Below are 13,695 nucleotides of genomic sequence, written 5' to 3'. Positions count from 1 at the left end.
TTCATGGGTCCCACATGGATACCCCAAAAGTCGCACAAAAAAGGCGCTGGTGGGACCCACTCCCGACGCGGTTTTGGTCTCCATCGCAGATCGCTCAACTACTGAAAGTACCTGATTTGGTACATTTCTCAGGACAACCCCTTCCTCTATTTACTCTTCCACCCCTTGTCCTACTCCTCATAACTCTCCTATATATATATATATTAATTACAAAATTATTATTGATATAATTCTATATATATATATATATTAAAAAAAAAACAAAATGATTTTTTTATCACTTTCTCAAAATTTAAGATTTTTGCTTGAGAAAATTATCCTTAATTTCCTTTTTTTTTTCTTCTTCTTCTCCATTTTCCTTTTATCTATTTATTTTCCAGATGCAAATGTGTCCTTGTCGGCCATCGAAAGACTAGATACCAAAAGGCAAGAGAGCGAAAGAGAAAAATAGAGATAGTTGATGAGCGTAAGCAAAATATCATAAAACTTCAATTTGAAAATATAGGACATATTTCATTTTAGGCTCAGATTTTAGGTCATCCATGTGACTTTCCATCATTATTGTTGTTGTATCTATTTGTTTATTTTTTTTAAAAGAAAAGTTTGCCCTTATTATTATTATTTTAGCTAATTTTGCAATAGTATCATATGGATATGCACTTGGAGACGTTAAGAGTCTGTTTGATAGAGAATTTGAAAATAAAAATATAAAAATAGGGGATTAAATGGAAATAAAGCTGTATTTCATGTTTTCAGATATGTGTTTGGTAATTGATTCAAAAACTGGATTCTAATTTAAATAATTATTGTAATTTGGTACTATATATCTATAAATCATAAAACTAATTGTTAATTAACAACAAACTATAATTAATTTATTCATGAATATGATTTATGTTAAAAAAAAAATTAATATAAGTATTCTTTTGTAATATTATATAATTTATGATACATTATATAATATATATTATATTTTTTAAAAAAATGAATTGAGTTTAGAAGATCATGTTCTATTTCTAAATATTTCTATCTTTATTTATTATAATTCTACTTTTAAAAATTTAAAATTCAAAATCTAAATACAATGAAAACATAAAAATGTCGTTTTCAAAATTTGCACTGTTTTGATCACATAATCAAAAAATAGTTTTTAGGAATAAAATCTGAGTTATTTGCCAAACATATATTTGTTGAACTTAGTGAATCTAAAAACATAAAACAGAATCCGAATTCTGTACCGAATAGGTCCTAATCTCTTCAATCGATTTTATAACGTAAGATTATCTGGGATTTTAATTAATTCCTAAGATGTTTGTGAATTTTCTATTCCTTGTTTCACACTTATTTTCATTTTGTAAGGTTCCGTTTGGTAATCATTTGAATTTTAGTTTTTGTTTTTGAAAATTAAACATATAGATACGCTATTTCTAATTCCAAATTTCTTTATTTGTTATCTATTTTCTACCAATAGTTTAAAAACCAAGTCTAATTTTAAAAATTAAAAAAATTAGCTTTTAAAAACTTGTTTTTATTTTTGGGATTTGACTAACAATTCGATCATTATAGTTAAAAAAAAATGCAGATCGTGGTAAGAAATTGAGAAGAAAATTTTCAGAAACTAAAATAAAAAACGAAATGGTCACCCAACTGAGTCTTATATTTTAATTTTTGAGTTTTTAAAATTGGTTATCTTTTATTTTCTTAGGATTTTGGATATATNTATATATTGTTATAAATTGATCCTATAAGATTTCTACATCTTCAATTTCTTGTCTTTTGTGTTTTTTTAGGATCATAAAAATAAAATATTTATTGTTTTTAAAGGTGTGTAAATTATCTTGTAATTTTATTTGATATGGTTAGTTTCATATTATTTGATTTAAGCACGTAGATTGTGTATATACACCCGGTAACAATAGTAATTTTAGGCAGGGACATATCTATCCCTGTTTCAATTTAATAGAGCAATAAATCTAGTCATTTTAGCCATTTTTAGGAAAAATTATGTTAGCCATTTTTCATAAATAATACTTAATTTATGTTTTTTCCCCTTATTTTAATCATTTATCCAAATTAATTAACTATTTGTAAGATAGGTCTCACAACTAAATAATGGCGTTTTTGGCCCAAATACTCTTAAGGTATCATTTGGTTGAAAGTTTTCATGCATGGAAATGGACACAAACGTCCGAAATCCATGTTTATTTCACAACTTTTAACACTTTACCGAATAAGCAATTCCTAAACGTTTTCATTTTCCACATACAAAGAGTTTTCTTTTCTCTTTGAAAATGGTGGGTTTTTTCTTTTTCCCTCTCCATCTATTTTTCATTTTGAATATAGTTAATCAATTAATATTAGTTTTGAATGTTAATATAATATTAGTATTAAATCAATAACATCTATTAAAATATTTACTAAATTTATTTTTATAATAAAAACTTATTTCAGTTATTAATCAATTAACTAATAATATTTTAAGTAGATTTAATTAGTAAACTAAATAGATTTAATTAGTAAATTAAAAATAGTTAAATTTAGTTATTTATTGAGATCACATATAATTATTGATTATTTATAATTAGTTAATTATTTATTATGATTAATTTTTATGCTTCATTTATTATTAACATATTATATTTATAAAACCATTTTTTAGTATTCTTAAACATATCATATTTTTATCTCATTTTTACGTTTTATACAATATATTGTTCATTGAAATATATATATTTATATTATTTAATTAAAATTAAAATTACAAATCTTGAACTTAATTAATTATAAAAATGATAAGTTCTTAGACTATAATTAATATGATGCTCATTAAATATATTAATTGGTTAGTTTTAATTATAAATTACTCAATATTCAAATATTTATAATTAAAATTATTATTGAATCTCAATTATTATTTTTTATCAATATATTAAATGATATTTATTTATTTATTAATTAATCTATTACAATTTTATAAGATTGTCATATTTAATTTCATAAATTAAATACAAATATAATTTTTATTTATAAAATTCTGATAACATTTTTCATGTACAACCAAATATAGTCATATTCCATTTTCAAATATAAAATCTTAAACCAAATGTTCCTTAGAATTTTTTGACAGCGAATATGTCTTGTCATATATATTTTCATCAATATTTTCTTTAACATTATGATCTCAACATTTTTGTCTCCCTTGACATTTAAATTCTTGCAAGGTCTTTTCTTGTAATATTAAAAAGTGTCCAATATCAATAAAATTAAAATTTAATATTGCCTCTAATAAATTTTTTCTTTAAAGAATGTTTAATAAAGTTATAAATTTTAAAGAAAGGGGATGAGGCACTATCAAAACATCAAAAGAAATAAAATAATAATAATAATAATAATAATTAAAAAAAAACAATCACCACACAGAAAAGTTCACACAACTCAATGATATATGTCCCAAAGGAAGAGACAACATGAATCCCCCGATGAAGTGCTAAACCACTTAGAACAACACATAAAAACAATATACCACAAAATTTAACTAATTACCTGGAGAACTCGTAAGATAGCCACATGAACATAAAGATTACACTCTCTCAAAATAGGATAAATAACAACACACTAGACCACTCTTTAAACCTTACACCGCAATCAATTGTATGCAATCATATGACAAAACCAACTCAGTACCTTTGCACCAAAAAAAAAAAAAAAAAAAAAAACTATCTAGGCCCAGGATTTAGATTAGGATTCAACACCTTATTTGCCCCAACATTCTCCTATAACCTGACACGTTATCATCTTGTGCTTCCAAGACTAAAGACTATCTCCACAAACCAACAATGGTCATTTTAGCATGTTTTGTCCTCACTTACATGCATCGTAGGAAAATTACTAGGAGGTCATCAAACATAGGATTGCTTCAAGCTAAGCAAACTTAACTTTGGAGTCCTTATGATTGAGCCGCCGAAAAGGAATATGCATCTTGTTGGTATAGATAGTAATTTTCAATTATTTTAAGTATTTCTTAACCATACTTTTATATTTCCAAGACCTCTCTCATTCGAATGTGATATCGGTTCATTTATTTATCCTTCCTGAATTCGCGTTGTTACATGTCCACTAACTTTTGCTTGGTTCGTTCTTGAACCACATTTTATTGGGGAGGTTCTGCTTTGATACCATCTATAAAGTATTTAAAAAATCCGTACATATTTGCCATTTTCTAAATTCAAGAAATTATTTATAAAAAAATTAAACTCTAGTGACTAAGTAAATATAATATTAAAAATTAAAAGATTTATTGACCTTTTTTTTTTTATTTAAGTATTATATGATACAAAATTAAAACTTTATAAACCAATTATAAAGTCAAAGTAATGGGATGAAATTTCCAATTTATAAACCAATTATAAAGTCAAAGTAATGGGATGAAATTTCCAATTTAATTCTATTATTAAAATAGAAATAGAAAATAATTTGTTTTCTAAAGTTAAACCCTATTTCCATTCTTTAATATTAGGCCCTCAACCATAAATAAAAACTTTTTTGAACCCTTAACCTCTTATTTTTGTACGTTTAATAAAAATCTTACCTAGTACTAGTACCACACCCTTTTACCTTTTATTTATAACAACATTAAAATATATAGTTGTAACAAAAAAAAAAAAAAAAACACAAATAAAAAGAAAAATTCTTCAAAGGAAGGAAAACAATGAGCAAACGAGAAGGCACCAATTTTTTAGTGTATATATATTAGATTAGGAAAAAGAGAAGTGAACTTTAGAGTCGAAGTCAAGAGAAAACATAACAAACAATCAATCAAATAGGTAAAAATAAAGTACACGATTGGAAGAAAAAAGGCGTTTCGGATCAACGATAGAAATTCCAAATGATCTAAAATAAAGAATAAAAATCTCAGACCAAACAACCAAACAGATCATTTAGAGATGCATATTTTGCAAAGGTAGAGTTGGATATCGGTGTAGTAAGATTTGAAACCGAAGCAAGGGGAAGTAGTTAATTAAAAAAAAAAAAAGTTAAAAAGTATTATTTTTAAAATAATAATGATGATAATGGAAATGAAATTAAAAATGGGATTGGTTAGAGTATTGACAAAGTTAAGGGGAGAAAGGGTGGCAACGGGAATTGAGGCATAAAACATGGATTTCCAAATCAACCCATGAAATTGACATCACATCTCTTTCAACTTTTTTCCTCCTCCTTTTTTAACTATTTTTTTAAATATAATTTACGTTAAATTATAAGTTCATTCCATTCATTTTATATCCAACATTTTTTTTTATCGTCCTAAATATCCAATAAATTCATAAACTTTTATTTTTATGTTTAATAAATCTTTGACATAAACATGCACTTTTGGATTATCTCGATCTTAACTTTCTCAAAAACATCTCTAAGGAAAAAAACTTTTTTAGTCCCCAAATTTCGAGTTTACTTTCAATTGGGTTATAGATTTTAAAATGTTACACATTCGTCCTTAAGTTTTGAGTTTAGTTTTAATTTAGTCTATAGATTTCAAAATATTACAAATTTACCCTTGAGCTTTGATTATGTTTCAATTTGGTCTTTAAATTTCAAGATTTACACTTTTAACTACAAAATTTAACTTTCTATCTTTAGTAGTAATGTTTGTTAATTAATTTAAAAGAATTATAATTATTTAAGTTTTACTATTTTTATCACTATTAAAATTAAAATTAAAAATTTACATAATTTTTTAAATTAATTAATAAACATTAATGCCAATGATCGAAAGTGGGTATATTTAACAATAAATCGAGGTTAAAAGTGCAAATCTTAAAACTTAAAGACTAGACCACATTGAAACGAAACTCAAATCTCAAGAGTAAAATTGTGACATTTTGAAATTTAAGTCTTATTAAAAAAATCATTTTGAAATATAAAAACTAAATTGAAACTAAACTCAAAATCTAAGGACTAAATATCTTAAATTTTGAAGCCTAGAGACCAAATAGAAATTAGATGGGACTTAAAATTATTTTCCCCTGATTTTAAATATGAATGAGTGGCTTTCTCTTATTCTGAAATCATATCATCCTTACATCTTGGGATTTCCATATGCTCAATGAGTTGCAATTTAAATTTCATTATTATTCATGCTTGGTTTAAGCTGAAGTTCAAACTTCATCAAGGCCAAAATTGTGCATTATCAAGGGGCAAGTGGCAAGTTTTTTTTTTTTTTTTTTTTTTTTTTTTTTTTTTTTTTTTTTTTATATAAGGGGACAGTCTCGATATAGCTTTTTATATTGTTTTGTGTGTCCACAATGTGCAATCTAGTCCCAACGACCTATTCTTTCTTAATGGCTCAACGATTGTTTCCAAAACAATCTTTATTTAGGCGTTTATAATTACGTAATTTTTGTTTTGCTAATTTGGTAGGGTTTTGGGAGAATAATAATTATAAAATTAGAAATGTAATGTTGAAAAACAATAAGAAAAGAATAGGAAAAACATAAGTGGAGAATTGTGGTATAGAAAGATATAAGAAAAGAATGGGATTCAAACGAAAGCTTCAATTTGTAGAATGGACCTTTCATTCACTATATGACTGCAATTACGCTGTTCAACTAGATCCAGACACAACCTGGTATGTGACCTAGATGTACCTACATCTTTGCTTTTTCAAGCCAAGAGAGGTTAAGTCGTGGCGCAATTTACCCTAATCGACACTTAGCCACATGAATTCAATTTAACTCTTATTCAGTCCTCTTAAAGAATCACATTTAGGAGACTAAGCAATAAAACACATATTTCTATGGCTAATTCAAACTTAAATAGTTAACATGCAATTCAATGAACCTATAGGTCAAATGAAATCCCATGTTTAGGCTTTTCTCCTATATTGCTTGTATGTCAACCTAGATGATCAATTTGAGTTAACAATATGTATAAAATCAATAAAAGTAAACGTAAACTAAGTGTAGAGCAAGAACAATTCCATAGGACATCCACCTATTTGAATCTCAAAAGGTTGTTTAACTCATAACATAAAGTAAAGAACACAAAGACATAACCTAAAGTAAACTTAACTTGCCTCTCAGTCTAGCTAATCCCTTTTTTTCGAGATGAAGAATATTGGGTTGTATGTTCTGAAACTCATAGGGGACATTTAGGACAAGAACTATCCTAAGACTATAATAACCACCTTTTGTTATAGTAAATTCTATTTCAAAGCCTCAAATTAACTACAGTCAATATTATTCAAAATCTCATTTTGTATTTACTATTTGCTACAGTTTTTACTATTATACATTCATCATTTTTTTTTATTCTTTGCTACAATGTTTACTATTTCCTTTTCAAATCAAAATAGTTTATACCTCAAACACATACTATTATAACCCAAACTAAAATAATCTACACCCTAAACACAAACTATTATAACCTAACTATAATAATCTAGGACTATAATAACTAACTCCTTAATCCAAACGGCGTTGTAGTTTGTGAACATTAAACATATTCTATTTACATTAAAGTTGTTATTGAAATTTATTCAGTAAAAATGTTATTGAATATGTGAATTACACTTTTTAAACCTAAATTCAATAAACTAAGAAGCCCTAGCTATATTATGAATACTTTAACTTTATGTAGAGGCATAAAAGTAGATCAAGTTCAAGTAGTAGCCAAAACGGTCTATAGTGTAGGGGTTAAGGTTGGGTATTTTATCTTAGGGACACTATGGATGCGACGCACTTTGTAATTGTTACAATAGTTGTAAAGCATTACAAACGATGTGATCCTGAATCGTTCATGTTAAGACATGCGAGTGGGACATCCTATATAATGAGTTTGCATAAGACCAGATCATAAAATAATCACTTTTACTTTATAACATCGTTTATTGATAAGATACTATTTCAATTCGTTAACCTAGGTAATTCAATCTTAATCCTGAGCTAACTATAAACTCTTGTTTATTCGGGACTATCCTTTAATCTGCATAGATGAGAGTGACTCAATACCACCGACTCAATAAACCTCCCATTTTATGTGTAAGATTGGGTAGATAGCTGGGGACATAGTCCTACAAGATGAAATTCTCTCCTACCCGCTTATAGGGTAAGTAAATAGGTTGTTCTCTTAAGTGCTAAATCCAGGTCTTGAACAAGGGACCCACCCTCTCTAAGGCTTGAGAAGGACTCGGTTTATTGGTTGGACCACAAACCAATTGTTCATTAAAGGATTAGTGGGATTTAAGAAGCAAGATATAATTATAAGGGTAAAACGGTAATTTTGACCCAATTGTAATTACGAACAACCTGTGAAAGGCCGACTTACTAATTAGGGTTCAATCAAGTGGATAGAAATATATCTAAAGTGAGGAAAGTACAACTACTGGGTTTTAGTGGAGTGTCCCGGTAGTTAACGAATGTTGATTAATTAGATTAATGAGTTTAACGGTTAATCTCGGATTGTTGGAGTTCATTATTTGTAGGTCCATTAGGTTTCCCTACTAGCTCATAATGCACTAAACTTTAAAATAGTGTGGTGAGAAAATTTGAAATGTTTAAATTCGGATTAAGGAATAAACTATGTTAATTATATGTAATATAGTTATAATGTTTAATTATCTAATTAAACAAAATTGGGGAGATGTAAATATTTAAATTCAATTTAAATATTATACATGTGAATGGAGATTCACGTTCGGAATTGGTTTTTTATTAATTTAATATTTGATATTAAATTAATTAAATTAATTAAATAGTTTAATTAATTATTTAAATTATTTTTTGAATTAATTTTATTTAAAAATAAACTTGAATTTATGAAATTCAAAAAATCAAAATTCCTTTTAAATTAATTTTAAAATAAAGAAAAATTGGAAAGTGGGAAAATCCCACATTTTCCATTCATACAATACCTAAATTCCTACTAATTTTGAGTAGATTTGGTGTCAATTCAACATGCAATCGGATTGCATGGATTTTCTCTATAAATAAGAGGAAAAATTAAGGGAATTTTTTTTCATACAATTTTGCCAATTTGAAGAAGTTTGTCCTTCAACCTATATACACCAAAACTCTCAAATTTTCTTAAATTCCCTTTAATTCTCACACAATTTGGACCCCACAATCCATTATAAAGTTAGAATAGCAGGGAAGACTCTAACGGTGGTCTATGAACCATTCGTGATTAAAATCGAGCCAAGGATTGCAGGAATTTTGAGTTCAACAAAGGTTGTTTTTCTCAAACCCCAAATGCTTGATCCTCAAAATTAATGTAATTAGAGTGCTTAAGATCCAAATTGCTTCCTCATGTTAAATGTTAATTGTTGGCTTTCTCGTCCTTAACTTCAAATTAATAAAATTTAATTATTAAATTGATTAATTAATTAATATTTTGATGATAATAAATCTATTTTTATCTATTGACAATTTGAGTGTTTTGAAATATATATTACATAAAGCTCGAAACAACGATTTCAACATAATTTGAATCCAAATCGGAGCTCAAACGAAAAAGATATAGGCGAAACAAACTTAACAGAAAAATCTCGAGACATGACATATATTTTTCTTTCATCAAAGTGAACCAATTTTCTTAGCCACTTGGAGCATGGAAGGAATGACACAGGGTGAACTTTTGATTTTTGGATTGGTTTAAAATAAAAATGAATATAATATTATTTTATGTTTGTGTCTAACGTTAGTTGGACATATGATGAACTTTTACTTTTTGTTGGGTTTTAAAAGAAAATGATTTATATATATATATATATATATAATTTATTTATTTTTGTGTCTAACTGCTAGTTGAGTTATCGTTCAATTTTCTTTTCTAAGATGCAATGACCCAAATTAAATGTGATTTCCAACAAATTTTCCTCTCTATTTAAACTTATCTTTTTCTCCAAATCATAATAACAATTTTATTATTTTCAATCCTCCAAAACTTATTAAGTTATCATTGTTCACTATCTCTAAGCTTAAATTTTCTTCTTGAGAGAGATATTATATGTGTGAGGATTGATTCATTGAGTGCTAAATTTGTAAATCTACTCTTCAAGAGTTCTCATATTGTTCTTCATTTCCAAATTCATTGTAAGGTTGCTCTTGATCCCTAAAAAAAGTGGTTGTAACGGTTTGATCCTCAACCGTGGAAAGAATTGGGTTCATTTTTGCTCTCGAAAAAAGAACATTGTAGCGGTTTGACTCTAAGTCGTGAAAAGAGTCAAGTTCGTAGTGACATATCTAAGAGGAGCTTGGGAAGTGGATGTAGGCCGGTTGTGCCAAACCACTATAAAATTCTCGATGTCAATTTCTCTATTTCTCTCCTATTTAATTTTGCAATTAATTTGTTATTATATTTTATTGCTTGAAATTAATTGCATTTTTTATTCTTGAAATTAATTGTTCATATTAGATTATTTTGATTGGTTGTTTTTGAATTTCTATATCCATTATCAATCTTATTATGAGAACCAGTTTGGATACTTTTTGATTATTTTGACTTGAATTTATTTGTTTTAAATTACTTGTGAGTAAAAAATTTGTTAATTTGTTTAATTTAGCATACTTAGAGAAAAAGCGTTAATTAGTTTGATTGAACCCTATTCACCTACTCTAAGATTTACCGATGCTACATTAACTCCATCAAATAATAGCCTTATAGTGTGTTTACAAAAAATAAAAAGAAAAAGACAGAAAAACACTAAGATTTCTAGGTAGATTGAGCTTTTGAGCTTCTTGGTTGATTGATGCTTTCGGGAGTGCAAACGATTTTTTTTTTTTATAGAGTTGAAAGGGGAGAGAGTTTTCTTAGAACACCTTGCAACTTTTTCCTGATCAGTTATGGACGGAATAAATACAGATTTGATATGATTTGGATCGACATTAATAAGAATCAACAAACCCCCACCGATCTCGGAGTTTATGTTTTTGGTAGGCACAATTTGACTATTCCTTCCAACTTTCTATTCTGTCATCTAAACCCTTGCAACCTTGACAACCTTGACAGTTTCCTGCAAATGACGTAAAAACATAACAATTACTCAATATTTTACTCTTTTTTTTTTTTTCTACATCTTTCACATTATTTCACTCATCGAGGTTAAGCTACATGCATGACTTGTTTTTGTATAAGAACACTCGTAAATCTATCAAATTTGGCATTAAATACATGCTTTTGACTCAATAACTTAAGTATTTTAAAGCTAAATAACTTACTTAAGGGGAGTTATCACCCACCACACTCTGATGCCTAAATTAGTACAAGAAGTGTATCGTTCAACTAAGCACATAAGAAGTAATGCAACGCTCTCCTTTGGAAATGACTTACTCTCCCCTTTAGGTTCACCAAATGAGTCTATTATAAGGCCCTTCCTCTGACAACTGCTTGTGATTATGTGTAACCTTGACAATGCCAACTAACCGAGTGCAGCTTAATTATTTTCCGATTGGTATATGTTCACCAGCTCTATTGATCGACCCAAACTCTGAGACTTTAACTTTTTCCTTTTGAGACGTGCGTTTCTCTATATCCCCTCCTTGTTTTCTTTTGACTTGGGCATACCAGTGAACTTTTAGTCTTGCCTTGGACAACCCTCAATAAAGTCCGATAACAAAAGGATTAAAAAAAGGGAATTTAGGACATTTTTTAAGTACAACAATTGAAAAGTTATAACAAATTTGCAAGATTAATAATGATGTAGTAAATTTAATGTATATTTCTATTTGTGTATATATATATATATATACACACTTCTTCCTTTTAAGTCAGTTAGTTAAGCAAACTATTCTAGATTGACTTTCTTGGCTTTAACAACCTTTTTTCATAAGGCATATGGTTGATCAAACCAAGACAAGAGATCTGTTTTGTTCAAAAAACCAATATTATTTATAGAGAAAAGCAATCAGTTCAACTTAAGAAGCATACCAGAAGAGAACTTCTAAAGACCAAAAGATTGAATTCCAAACTATTTATGGTTGAACCTTTCGAATTTTTAGAGAAAAATCATGTTACATTTTTATGAGATTTTGAAATTATTTCAAAGGGCAAGACCTTGAAATACTTTTCAGTTGTCTTTTGCATGAGACCTTACTTCTGCGATTACTCGATAAAATCTCCTTGAAGTCTCCTCGAGTAGTCCAAGATGATCCCCTTATTAACGTCGTTCACTTGTAGTATATCTTTGGATGGCAGTATTGTGTCTCTTTTATAATTTTTTTTTTGAAAAAGTATATATTTGGTTTGTTGATCTTTATTATTTTGATTTATATAATAAAAAAATCTTCATAAAAAATAGCGAGAATTTGGGAGAAAAAGGGAAATATTTGCTGTTTTATGGGATGTATCTATGGAAAAATGCATCCCTAGTTTTCATAGTATTTGAAAACAAAGAAAACAACCATTTTTATTTTTGAAAATATGCTATTTTGGAGAAATTTTGAAAACTAAGTTTCCAAATTTAATATACCAATTTTCTTTTTCAAATCATTTTTAAATATTTTTTTTTACTATAGAAAAACAAAAAACTGTAATTGAATCCATGAATCTAAAGGGGCCTAAACCTCTCAAAACTCAACAAATTCAACACAAATAATAATACATCTTTTTCACCTCATATCTATTTATTACATCGAACATATGTGATAATATTTCTTTTAGCTAATAGTCAACATGAACATAATTTAGTGGAGTAGTATAGTCTATCGACTCGGAAGTTAGAAGTTTGAATCTCTCGTCTTATGTATTGTTAAATTAAAAAAATTAACCAATAAAAAAATAATATCTATCTAAATTTAATCAATACGATGACATTAAAAGTTTAAGAAAAATTTATTCACACCCTAAATTCAAAAAGATATTTACTTTTCTTATAAAATGGTTGCTTAAACAAGAAAAAAAAAGTCTCAATCCCACATCAGAATTAGATCTAAATATTAAGAAGTGCCAACCACCATTTATTTTATTTTATTTTATTTATTGAGTGTCCAATCAAATGCAAATAAACCCAAGGGTAAAATAATTATTTATAGCATCACTATAATTTTTGTCTTTTTAATTTTTTCCAACATGGTCTCTTTTTTCATATATATGTAACCATACTTTTATATTAAATACCTTTTCTTTTGCTAAAAAGATTCTTAAAGATCTTATTAACATGTAAGAAACAACCTTTACAAAGATATCAATTTAGTTGATCACCAAAGAGTAAAAAGGGCAAAAAAAAAAGTAGGCTACAAAGAGTGAAAAAGCAAAAGATTGGACATCACAATTTCTTATTTCACCAAGTGTTCCAAAATTTTAAAACAGTTATAAAAGTTTGCTTCACTATAACTTCATACTTTCTTTTTAATCTTTTTTTTTTTTTTTTTTTTTAATTTTCCATTTTATAAAAACAATTTCTAAAAATGTTTTATCAAACATTTTTAGTCACCAAATTTTAAGAAATATGTATATTTAGTCTATGAATTTTTAAAATGTATATATTTAGTTCCAAATTTATAGGAACACATGCATTCAGTTCCTAAATTTTCAAAATGTAATTTTTTTGTCTCCAAACTCTTAAGAATAGATTTATAGGTTCCTAAAGAATTTTCTATTACTTTAAATAATTATATGATATTTTAAATTCTGTTCCGAGACTAATTAACTATTTAGAATAACAATGAACATAGGAAAGCTTGAACCTATTGTAAATCCACC

Source organism: Benincasa hispida, chromosome 1 (genome assembly GCF_009727055.1).
Source record: "Benincasa hispida cultivar B227 chromosome 1, ASM972705v1, whole genome shotgun sequence".
NCBI lineage: Eukaryota > Viridiplantae > Streptophyta > Magnoliopsida > Cucurbitales > Cucurbitaceae > Benincasa > Benincasa hispida.
This window is presented reverse-complemented; position numbering follows the sequence as displayed.